At 36.2% G+C, this 12,801-nt stretch overlaps 2 long non-coding RNA genes across 8 annotated transcripts in view; one reads left to right on the top strand and one right to left on the bottom strand.

Annotated features, from left to right (window-relative positions):
- LOC103551414 (uncharacterized) overlaps positions 1–12,801 on the bottom strand; it is a 327,409-nt gene that overhangs the window by 41,585 nt on the left and 273,023 nt on the right. For all 7 annotated transcript variants that reach the window (XR_011529001.1, XR_011528997.1, XR_011528999.1 and 4 more), the window contains 3 exons: positions 12,575–12,598; positions 9,447–9,614; positions 809–1,051 (listed from right to left, as the gene is read on the bottom strand). This is a non-coding gene — a long non-coding RNA (uncharacterized lncRNA). The remainder of the gene's footprint in view (positions 1–808; positions 1,052–9,446; positions 9,615–12,574; positions 12,599–12,801) is intronic.
- LOC139076933 (uncharacterized) overlaps positions 1–12,801 on the top strand; it is a 62,615-nt gene that overhangs the window by 41,872 nt on the left and 7,942 nt on the right. The window lies entirely within an intron of this gene.

The following is a 12,801-nucleotide window of genomic DNA, read 5'->3' as shown; positions in this document are numbered from 1 at the left end:
GTGACTGAGCAAATTACTCAACACAACCAGATCTCAATTCCCCCGTCTCAAAAGGGAGGACACTGAATCAAAACACTCTAGGTCTGTTTTCACCATAAGATAGTCTATCTGATGGCTTTTATGGACAGTACGATATTTTAGTCACTAAAATGTGGATGGTTTGACAAAGTTCATCTTCTTGTGGACACACGTCTTCTTGCAGACACACACGCCCTCCCTTATCCCTGATTTGGGCCGAAAACCACTCCCTGGCAGTCTTTTTGGACTAAAAGATGGCTGCACAGCTGGGATGGGAGAAAGCAGCTATTAAAACCAATGTGGGATAAAATTTTAAGGTAGGATTGAATGTGGAGCCCTGTTCTTTGTCACCCTCACAGAACCAAGCTGTTTCTCATCCATGTGATCTCCTTGGGGAACATGCTCAGTGGTGAGCTGTTACAGCACATCTCCAGAACATTTATTCCCCCCAAAGAAACCTATTGAATGCCATAGGATTGTGGTAACCGCCTGTTCCAATTTAGGAGCAGACAGTGTTAGACTATGGGGTAAATATTTCCTGGCAAAAAAAATACAGCCATACAAATGCCAGAGTTGATGAGTGATCTCCTTGCCTATGCCAAAACGGCCCCCGGACTGTAGAAAGAATTCCCTGCACAGATGCTCGGCCACCTCACAAATGCTTCTTTTGTCCTATGTGCAAAATCAACTCTAAGGACCACCCAGATTTTATACCTTGATTCATTTCTTTGGACACTACTTGGCATGTCTTTGCAAGCAATGTCGTCTTCAATAAGAACAAACCACTTACTTTTGATGACATGAATTCTTGAGTAGGACTCTGATGAGGACACACATTGTCTAAGGCAGCAGGCGGGGCTCGCTGGCCCTCTTCTGAGCAGCCCTACTTTCATGTTCCAGTTACTCAACTTCAAGCTCAGCCAATAATTATCTCAAGCCAAGTTCTTCAGGACAAAAAGCATTCAGAACTGTTGCTTGCTTCAGTCCAATAGGAGTTTAGCTGGATATTGGAACTGTCAAGTAATTTTAATACCTAAAAGAAGAACATATTAGATTCTTTTCTCATTCTCTGTAGGGCTTAAGCCACATTCTTATAAGCCATCCCTATGTGGAATTTTTATATTTTAATTTCAATTCTCTGTTGATTTTCTTGCTTCTGTACATATGACGATAATTCAGAATATAGTTTGCAATCATACATGTAGTCCTAAAGACTTATGGAAGTGACTCCTTCATGTATGTATCACAATTCTCTAATTCAGGAGAGAGTATTCCAGATGTTGAAAAAACCTTCCCAATTTCCTGTCATTGCATTCTACCTATCGCCTAGTCATTTCCCCATATTCTTTGAGACTTTGACTCCAGGCTCATGGTTTTCTTCTCCAACCCATTGAAGGTTCTTTTGGACAAGTTACTCAAACCCTGGATATCTCGAATCCATAGCATTCTCCACCTCTTACGTCCTGGAAGATGTCACCATGCAAATTGCTCTAACTCTAAAAGTCACTAATTCAAGTTACTCATTCTCATCACAACCTCCAATCTTTTTAGTTTACTTGTACATGTATGTTACGCTACTCTTTTGGTCTCTCCAGTTCAGCGACTCTTCCATTTTTATCTTCTTACCATCTTTTTCTCTCCCTTCAGGTCAGAGTGCATGATCTAGAATTTCGGTAATTATCCTGATAGAATCATTGAACTTTTGACCTCTTTTTCTCTGAAAACTCTAATCCTGTGTCTGCTTTAGAAGATAGGTCCCACTATAAATTTAGAATCACAAACCTTATCTTCTCTGGTCAACTTGCCTTCCTACTTTCTCCAAAGATTATTTCAAATTTTTTTTCTATCCTCAAACTGCAACTTCTCTCTCAACCTTATACCATAGTGATTTATTTTTAGCTGGTTTACTTCACAGAGCAAAACAAAATCCACCTGAAAAGGACCAGCTAAATTCCTGACCATCCAACCCACAAGCCTACCTGCATCTGCACACATCTTCTCATCCTTCCAACTGTGCTGCTAGAGGAGGTGACCTCTGACCTAACGTGGTTCTGTCATCTGGGCTCTGGGCTCCCATGCCCTCCTCTTTACTCTGGAACATTCACATCCTCTACTTACCCCTCAATCATCAATCTTCCACTTCACATGAGATCTTTCCCATCATCATTGCCTAGGCTTCCAACCATTCTCATCATTCTTCATTTCAGTAAGTTTGAAAGTCTGTTTTTATTTGTTACTTGAATTTCCTTTTCTGTGAACCTTCTAGTCACATATTTTACCCACTGTCTATGGAACTGTCTTTTCCTTATTGATTTATAGGGTTCATTTATAAATTCCAGATAGTATAAATCCTTTGTCAGCTAAAAATTATAATAAGTGTTCTTCCTTTGTAGCTTGACTTTTAGATTTGTTTATGGGGTCTTTTGTCATACTAGAGTTTTCATTTTACTGCAATCAAATTTAACAAGCTTTTCTTTTATGGTTTATGTTTTTTGTGTCTTTTAAAACAAATTCTTTGTTTTCTGATATAATGAAATTATATTTCAAAATTTTCTTCTAGAAAATTCAAAGTGTTACTTTTTACATTAGGTCTTTAATTCACGTAGATTTTTTTTTAACAAACAGTATAAACTAAGAATTTAATTTTATTCTTTTCTGAGAGTTAATTATCCAAGCAACATTTATTCAATTGCCCAATTTCCATCCAATGATTCTAAAAAGAAACTTAGTCATCTACCAGATCTCAATATTTATGTGTGTACTTCTGCACTTCATTTTTTGCCCATTCATGCATCAAAATCACACTGCTTTTATTACTATTATACTCTTATAGCCTTTTTATATATCTTGGTATCTGGTAGCATGAGTTCTTCCACCATATCCTTCTCAAAACTGTTTTGACTCTTGTTGGCTGGTTGCACTTCTATTTGAATTTTAGTTGTCAGTTTGTCAAGTCAAAGAAATTTTATTAGTTTTTTTTTTAGAATTGCACTAAATTTATAGATTAATTTTGGATGAAGTTAACACCTTTATGATATTGTTGGTTCCCAGTGATAAACATTATTTACTGTATTTATTTGTTTTGGTCTTCTTTTATGTATTTCAAGAATATATATTATAGTTTTATCAGTAAAGTTATTGTATGTCTTTTTTAATATGATGTTTTATTTTATACTCATTCACTTTAAATTGTTTTTGTTGATAAATAGGAATGTGTCCTATATCTCCCTAAATTCTCTTAATAGTGCTAATAGTTTGGTTGTATATTTGCTTAGTCCATATGTATGATAAGATCATCTGGGAACAATGACCATTTTGGTATTCCTTTTTTGTTCATATACTTCTTTTATCTTCCTTGCCTTGGCTCAAATATTCAAAAATATGTTAAATAGAAGCAATAATAAAGAGAACCCTTATTTCTGACTAATGATGTTTGTTGTAGAGCTTTATCAATTATATCAGGTTCAGGAAGTTTCTTTCTCTTCTTAGTTTGCTGGAGTTTTTCACTAGAAATGGATTCTGAATTTTATTGAATGTTTCATTTTGCATCTGTTGAGACGGTATTATGGTTTTTGTCTTTTATTTGATAATGCAGTAAATTAAAGTAATACATTTTCTGATGTTAAATCATTCCTGAACTTGTAGGATAAACTCAACATATAAGAATCATTTTAATACATTGCTTAATTGGATTTAGTAATGTTTGTTTTGTATATTTGACATTAAAAAACATTTTACATTTCCACATTTTACACTCGGTTTCTCCACATGCTTGCCAGCATTTGGTATTAGCAATTCTCCTGATTTTAGCCATTACAGTGGTACAAAGTGGGATTCCATTGTAGCTTTGGTTAGCGTTTCACTGACTAGTAATGATATTGAGCAGTTTTCATGTACTTATTGCCCACTCATGTATTTCCTGTCTGAAGGGCCGGTTCAAGACTCTTGTCCATTTTCTGGTGGTGTTTGTCTTTGTATTGAAGATTTGGGGGAGTCTCTATACATTCTGCATGTGAGTTCTTTGTCAGGTCTATGTACTCCTCCAGAAGCAACAGATTTTTACTGGAAACAGGAATGTTTTCTGCCCTTTGCACAGGCGTAGATGGGTTTAACTTCTACCTCCTCCTCCCAGGAGCAGACATTTCTCTCTGGGTCCTATGGGAAGGAGTATTTCTTGCCCGTTCTCCAGTATCTTAAGATTTTGGTTTCATATGAGAGAAGGATTCAGACACGTATAGGGTTTCATGCCTACTTCCCAGGGTTAGTCATGGGAGTGTCCTCACTGCATGTGTGCATCACCAAGCGAGGCTCTCTCCAGGTGCTTGCCCTGCTCCAAATCGTCTTTAATGGGCACCTTGTGGAGGCCCATTAAAAAAAGCATTGTAAGAGTATGAACTGTCTGAATTGCCCTTATGTTTGTATTTCCTGGTTATTCTAAATTGATATGTTAGGCTACACTTTAATAAAATTTGTTAAAATTTGAGCTGATTTCTTCTTACCTGCTTTTAACGTAGCGTCCTTTTCCTCGTAACCTCTTCCAAAGTTGAAGGAGTTTGTGTGTCTCATCTATCTTTGGACGGACTTGTTACTATTTAGAACTCAGTTCACATAGTTACCTTGAAATCTCAGCTCTATGAAGAGTTTTTAAAAAGTTATGATTTTGTAGATTGTCTGATATTTTCTCATTGTTAGGGTGGGAGCAAGTCCCCATGGCTTTCTACGTCTTAAGCATAATTGAAGCCCCTTCTGAGATTTTGATTGGCATTGCATTAAATCTACATTTCAATCTTGGGGAAAATGGACATCTTAATAATATTGCATATTCCAATCCATGAATATGGTACATCTTTAAATTTATTTAAGTTACTGTTAATTTCTCTCTGCAATGTTCTATAATTTTTAGAATGGAGGTCTTACATCTCTTTTTCATAGATTTTTCCTAAGCTATTTTTGTTCTTACAAGCTATGTTAGATGGCTCGTTTTTTAAAGTTTGATTTTCAAATTGTTCATTGCTGGTATATAAAAATATAAATGATTTTCTTATATTATCATTAATTTGTGAACTTCCTAGAACCACTTATTCTAATTTTTTTTGGAGATTCTTAAGATTTTCAATGTAAAAATGATGTTATTTACAGTAAAGATAATTGTACTTCTGCTTTTTTGTTCGTAAAGTCTTTCCTTCCCTTTTTTCATGTTTTATTGCAGTAGCTTTGATTGCCAGTACAGTGCTGAATAGGCATGGCAAGAGTGGACATCTTTACATTATTAACAATTGTAGGTGAAAAGTGTGCCTATTTTGTGGCTGGCTGGGTGGCATAGTGGTTAAGCTCACGTGCTCTGCTTCAGCAGCCCAGGGTTCATAAGTTTGGATCTCAAGCACGGACCTAGCACCGCTCGTCAAGCCTTGCTGTTGTGGCATCCCAATAAAATAGAGGAAGATGGGCACAGATGTTAGCTCAGTGACAATCTTCCTCAAGCAAAAAGAGGAAGACTGGCAGCCGATGTTAGCTCAGTCTTACACACACACACATACACACACACACACACACACACACAAAAGTGGATATATTTCATCATTAGGTATATAGTTAGCTGCAGATTTTTTTCATCAATGACTCACCAATTTAGGAAGCTCTATTCTATCCCTAAATGTTATAAATTTTTACATGAATAAGTATTGTATTTTCTCAAATGCTTTTTCTGCATCCATTTAGATGATCATATGATTTTGTTCTTTACTCTGTTAATATGATTTATTTTTTAACGTTAAACTAAGCTTTTATCTCTGGAATAAAACCTCAGTTGTTCATGACGTTTTAGCTTTAATTTGCGAATATTTTGTTCAGGACTCTTGTGTCTATGTTCATAAAAGAAGTTGGTTTATAGTTTTCTTTTCTTGTAACATCTTTGTCAGGTTTTGGAATCAGGATTATGCTGGCCCCATAAAACCAGTTGTGAAGTATTCTGTTATTCTCTATTTTCTGAAAGTGTATTCTAAGATTGGTATTACGTCTTTCTTAAATGTATAATCAAACTTATTAGTGAAACCATCTGGATCTGGAATTTTCTTTATGGAAATTTTTTATTACGAATTCAAATTCTTTAACAGTTGTAAATCTATTCAGATTTGCCATTTATTCTTGAGTCATTTTTGGTTTTCAAGGAATTTGTCTATCTCATCTAAGTTGTCATATTTCTTAGCATAACATTTTCCTCATTATCCCTTTCTTATCTTTTTTAATTTCCATAAAAATCTGTAGCAATGAACTCTCTTGGAAAATCATTATTTGCCCTGTCGCCTGGCCTTGAGCCCTCACAGGCTGCTGCAGTGCATTGGGTGCAGGTGCAGAGGGTCAGAGAAAGAGAGACAGACAGACACAAGAGACAGAGAAGGAGAGAGAGTTAGTTCTCTGACTCTCCTTCCTGGCCCCAATCTTTGGTGCATTTGGTCAAGAGAAAGCTTGGTGCGTGGGTGCAGGGTCTCTCTATGGCTGGGGGTCCTCAGGATTCCAGACCACAAGTGGCTATTAGAAATTTGATAATAGCCTGGAATGTCCTTATGATGGATTCCTTCTCCTCTTTCATGGATGAAAGCAGCTATAGATTTCTCCATTTAGATTTATTTGCATTCTCAGCTCTCTGATGGGTTTTAAAACTATGATTTTGTAGCTTAATCAGTTTGCTTCGTTATTAACTAAGTTTTGTTTTTAAATAAATATGGCAAAGAATTTCCTTTACTCAAAAAGGATTTAAAAGGACAAATTTGTTCTCAACCAGAATGTACGCTATATGAAGGAAAAAGTTTATTTTGGGGGGAAAAAGTTGTATTATACAATGTAAACAATATACTCTTGTTTCCTTTTTGTCTACCCTATCTATTTGAAATTTTAGAAAACATTAGAATCATCTTTTCTTTAGAAGTTAGTCTTTGCTGACTTTGATTTGAAGTGATTGCAGGGAGCGAAATTTCAAAAATCTTCACAATTTCCTTCCAGTCTCAATAACTCAAAGCTATAATTTCTTGATTCCTAGTTTTGATGTTTAAGTCAACTTTCTTGCTTTGTTAGTTAATATTAACAAGACTTTTTATTAGAAGTTTGTTTTGGTCATGACTTCTTCTTGCAAAACCATTTTTCATAATGAAGGAATATAATGAATTTGGTTTTCAAAGTGCATGGAAAAAATGTGGATCAGCCACAAAGTCATGGAAGGACAAAGGAGTTTTAGGGTCTTCTTAAAAATATGTTTTTAAAAATTCCAAGATTATTTCTACTTCTTTTTGTTTTGCTTCTTGATGAGATTGTTTCATTCTTCCTAACATGCAGACATTGCCTCCTCCTCTTACATAACAGGAACTTTTGTTGAATGATCAGTTCATGGCATCGATGCAAGGAATTCTTACTGTGTTGAATCCAACAGGACATGTAATATGTGGGTTGTACTAAAGGCATGTTCTGATATTGCACTGGAGTCATAGACTACGAATTTGAAATCACAAGTATCTTCACCATGAAGAATTCTTCAACTGGTAGCAGATTTGGTATAGCATCATCAAATCCTAATAAATCAAAATAATTCTCAGCTACTATTGACTATCTTTCTCTTTTGCCAAATCTTAAGACAAAAGAAGAAATTGGCACTAGTCACCTAAAAGAATATTGGTTTCTTCAAGAGTTTCTGCTAATTTGTTGCTTATATTCAGCATCAGTAATGGTAGAATATCTGGTACACCAGCCATTGTCACTCTCTGCCCCAAACCTTGTCTAGTCTGTGACCTCATCCACTGAATTCACAATTATAACTTCCGAGCACAGACTCCCTTTGTTTTCTCTGTACTTCAGTGCGGTCCCACTCCAGGAGAGAGCAGAGACCAGAAACGGGACTAATCCTGATTCCAATCCCAGTTTTGATCTTTGTCCCAGTCCTGGCCTCGGCTTTTGATGGAAATTTAATGATTTCCCTTTGCTAGACAAATGACCTCTTAAAACTCAATCAGAAATTCATTTGGTTTAACGACCTACTCCTCAAGAGCAAAGGGACCTTGGTAAGCTGTCAGTCTTTTATACGTCAGTGTGGACTAGAGCTGTTTCCTTTCCACCCAACACCTAATTGAGATGAGTCACATGAATAAACAAAAAAAAAGTCTCTGTTTGAGAGAAAAAGAAGATCTGAGTAACAATTTCAGATCAGACATAAATTATTGGACCAAATAAGGGCCTTTGGTCTTGAGATGCTAGCCAGTAGGAAATGGTGCAGACAGAATGCTAAAATCTTGCCCCCCCAAAATTTGATCGGCTTAACAATTATGACTATATCAATCTCTGTTGAATAATTTTTTAACCTGCCATTCAGAATTAAGGGAAGCAAATCCCTTCCTGCACCCAAAGTCGATTCTTTGTAAAATCAGACTGAGAGGAAGATATACATTGAGAAGATGACAACCAGAGGACACCTGCTATTAAGTAATGGAGAGAACTTGAGATGGGGTCAGAAGAGTCTCCTACACTTCTCAGGTATAAAGCGGACTGGTTATTCATTGTTTTTTAGGAAAAAAGTTGAATCCACCATTGGAACACTGGATATAATATCAAAATATTCAATTCATCAGACATATATTGAGCACCCACTGTGAGCTAGGTATAACTCTGTTAGATCTAAAAGGAGAAAACTTTTAAAAGAGGAACATAATGTTTTCTTGTTTTTGTATCTTAAGTTCATATGAAAAATGGCTACAGATGAATGGCTAAGTCCTTATACATAAAAAAGCCCAACATGACTTGAGATGCCCTGACTTTGGAAAAATCATACTTTATACTGCTCAAACTTCAAGCAAAATCGTGTGTTATATGCCAAGGATTTACAAATGTAGAGACCTTTCTTTGATTTTATACCCAGAATCTGAGTTGATGAAAAAAACAGTTTCTTGCTCTGATTTTTATTTTTTTCTAATAATGCCAAAAAGGTCAAGTAAGTTTTCTTATACCAGCCAATGTCACATCTGCTCAAGATACATATGATACATATTAATTTTAAAAATTATAATGCATATTGCAATCACAGACACATAGAACGAAAGAATAGAAATCATTTTGAATTTATTTTTATTCCTATTCATATTCTTTTCCTCAAGAAGATCTTAACTTATTTTTTAGGAATGCTTGAGTTAAAAAATGTTTTCCCCAAGACTTTTGGCTTTGGCTCATATATGAAAAGAGCTTGGAAGTTGTCATTCCCATCCTTATAACAAGAAAAAAAATGAACAAGCTGAAAATCGATGGCTTTTCTTGGACCGACCAGAAACTGTGCCATAAGGCAAACCCCCACCCTGAAATCTGGGAAGACAAATGGTGGTGAAGAGTCACTGCCAAGGTCTGCTTAGCTGGTGCAGAAGCTACTGGAACCATAAACTGGTAGGAACACTTACGTGGTAATTTTGATGAATTGCTAGAGGCGGAGCATGGACCGGCACGAGAGTGAGAAACCTTGAGGGCTGGCGTCTTGGGTGAGGAGGAAGGACACAGGTTTGCAGGCTGTACCTCCAGGAGCCCCAGTGCGTTCTCATGATGAAGAGCCAAGAAAAATATCCTCAAAGCTTTGGCAGAAGTAGGGGAAGAGTGATCATTTTGTAATAGATCCAGAGAGTTTCCATAACAAAGGCTTATTTTCAGGGTAAAAAATTTTACCAGAATTTTACCCCATCTAGGTAAGATCACAGCCCCCACTCCAGCCCCCTTTAGCCTTACTATCTCACCTCCTTAGGGAGAAAGCTAAGAAAAGTTGTGAAGGTCACAGTCATCTCAGTGAAGGACAAAGACCCACTAGAAAGACTGAGATTTAATCACAGGATTAAAGAATACTTCCACTCTCACATGTTATCACCACACCAACAGGGCTCAGAATAATAACAGCAGATTACAGAGGAGATAGTTGCAAGACACAGACTCTGGGGAAGAGTACTGACAGAAGTTCAAAATCAACAGTTAGACCAAGAAAAAGCACATTTGAGAAATCTCAAGTCTCTGGCATAGCAGAGGCTTCTACAGCTACAGCAAACGTTACATGGAGTCCAACTCTGACCCAGATAAACATAATACGTCATGTGAAAGGCCTCTTTCCCTCAGTTCCCATAAGGTCCAGCTTTCAACAAAAAAAAATTTACAAGGTATACTGAAAGGTAAGAAAGACCACAGTCTCGAAACCCAAAGCAAGCACCAGAACCAGGTCATACATGACACAGGTGTTGGAATTGGAAATATCAAACATAAAATTTGAAATGGCTAGAATTACTGTGTTAAGGACTCTAACGGAAAAAGTAGGGGCCAGCCTGGTCACTAGTGGTTAAGTTCATGCACTCTGCATCAGCGGCCTGGTGTTCACAGTTTGGATCCTGGATGCGAACCTGCACACCACTCATCAAGCCATGATGTGGTGTTGTCCCACATACAAAATAGAGGAATATTGGCATGGATGTTAGCTCAGGGTCAATCTTCCTCTCCGAAAAAAAAAAAAAAGAAAACAAAAAGTAGACAACAGTTAACCACAGATGGGTATCGTAAGCAGAGAGATGGAGAGTCTAACAAAAAACTGGAATAATCACAAACACTGTGACAGAAACAAAGAATGCCTCTGGGCTCATCAATATGGAACATGGTCTAGGAAATAACAAGTGAGCTTGAATGTAGGTCAATAGCAACTTCCCAAACTGAAATGCAGGAAGAAAAATTAATGACAAAAACAGAACAGAATATTCAAGAATGACAGGATAATTTCAGAAAGTGTAACATATACATAACTGGATTACTAGGAGAAGAAAGAGAGAATGGAGCAGAGGAACTATTTGAAGTACTAATGGTCAAGATCTTTCCAGAATTAGTGAAGACCCTAAACCCAAGCAGCTCAGAGAGCACCAAGCACAAGTACCAAAGAAACAAAAAAACAACCCAACTACACTTAGTAACGTCATATTCAAGTTGCAGAAAATGCAAAACAAAGAGAAAATCTTTAAAGAAGTTGGAGGAAAAAGTAACACTTTACCAAGAAAGGAAAAAAACACATAGAGATAAGAATTATAGTGAACTTCTTTTCAGAAATCATACAAGTAAGAGAGTAGAAGGAAATACCTAAAAGGTTTAAGGAAAAAACTCACCAACCTATAATCCTACATCCTGTGAAATTATCTTTCAAAAATGAAGGAGAAATAAAGACTTCCTCAGACAAGCAAAAACTGAAGGAATTCACCACCATCACACCTGCCCCATAAGAAATGTTAAATGTTCTTCAGGGAGAAGGAGAATGATAATAGGTCAGAGACTCAGCTCTACATAGGGAAAGGAAGAGCATCAGAGAAGAAATAAACTAAGGGTGAAATAAAATCTTCTATTTTCCTTATTCTTGACTGATCTAAAAGATAAGTGTCTAAAGTAAGAATAGTAACAATGTATTGGGTGATTGTAGCACTTGGGTAAGTCAAACGAGTGACAGTGATGTAACAAGGAATGGGAGGGAGGAACTGGGCATGCTCTGCTAGGAGGCACCTGCATTACAAGTGAAGAGGTACAGTGTTACCTAAAGGTGGACTTAGATGAATTAAAAAGATATACTGCAAACTCTAGGGTAACTGCTAAAAACATTTTAAAAATAAGTATAACTGCTATACTAAGAGAGATGATGAAATGGAATCATATAAAATATTCAATTAAAACTAGAAAAGGAAAAAAAGGAGAAAATGCTCCCATAGAGACTTCTTCTGGACATACATGACTCTTTGAAGAAATTGTGAGTAGCTGATATTCTTTTTAGTAAAGAATTGATTGTCAAATATAAGAGGAAATATTGGAAACCACAGAACTCTACATTGTGCAACCTTTCTCACAAAACATATTCCTATAATTAACTAGCTTGTTGCCTGTGCACATCTATTCTCTATATTGGGAGCATTCAGATTGGAGGACCTCTGTATTCCACTGTGTACTCCCTTTGGGACTCAATTAACTTTTTTTAAACTAGTCAAATGAAATCAAAGTATCCAGGACATTCAAAATTCATTCTTTTACTAAATTCCAAGATAGAGCCAATACCTGGAATATTTTGATGACTGCTGTGTGGAGGAAGATAGATATCAAGGTAAAAGAGAAATAAACACCCAGTAATTACAATTTCCCAGAGCCGATGTCTTGCAGGTGTCTGGTTCAAAGATGTTTCTCAATAAGAGGATCATCCAAGGGTGCTCCTGGTAGCTCGTTTTATGGTTCAAAACTCTTTCTTAATGATTTCAATCAGCGATTTATTTTCTGCAATAGGTTGGGAGGAACCTAATAATCATTCAAAATAAATTTTAAACAGCAGATGTCTTACATCTATATCCACTTACACCATTTTCGTCTATATTACACCAATGAAAGTCTGTCTTGTCCATACCTAAGTCTTTATTTATGTTCCTCGTCAAATATAAGATTGTTGTAAAACATTAATAATAAACATTTCAGAAGATTTAGGTTATTTATACTTTAAAATCAACTAAGTTTAGTCAAAAATTATTCGGTGAGCACTTACCATGAGACAAATTGACAAGTCCTCCTGTGGGATATAAAGATGAATAAGACATGAGGTCAAGAGAGTTCAGTGAACCACTCGTATGAAATAATCCCTTTTTTAATAGAATAGTTATTAATAAAACCCAAAGTCTTTTTTAGTTATTGTGTTCACAAGTTTTCACTAATGTTCAATTAGTCAATTAACAAATCTTTCTCAAGTTTTAACTTTGTGTCCAACTCTAAGTA

The sequence above is a fragment of the Equus przewalskii genome, chromosome 18 (genome assembly GCF_037783145.1).
Source record: "Equus przewalskii isolate Varuska chromosome 18, EquPr2, whole genome shotgun sequence".
Classification (NCBI taxonomy): Eukaryota; Metazoa; Chordata; class Mammalia; order Perissodactyla; family Equidae; genus Equus; species Equus przewalskii.
The sequence above is the reverse complement of the archived record's forward strand: the minus strand, read 5'-3'. Positions and strand labels throughout refer to the sequence as shown.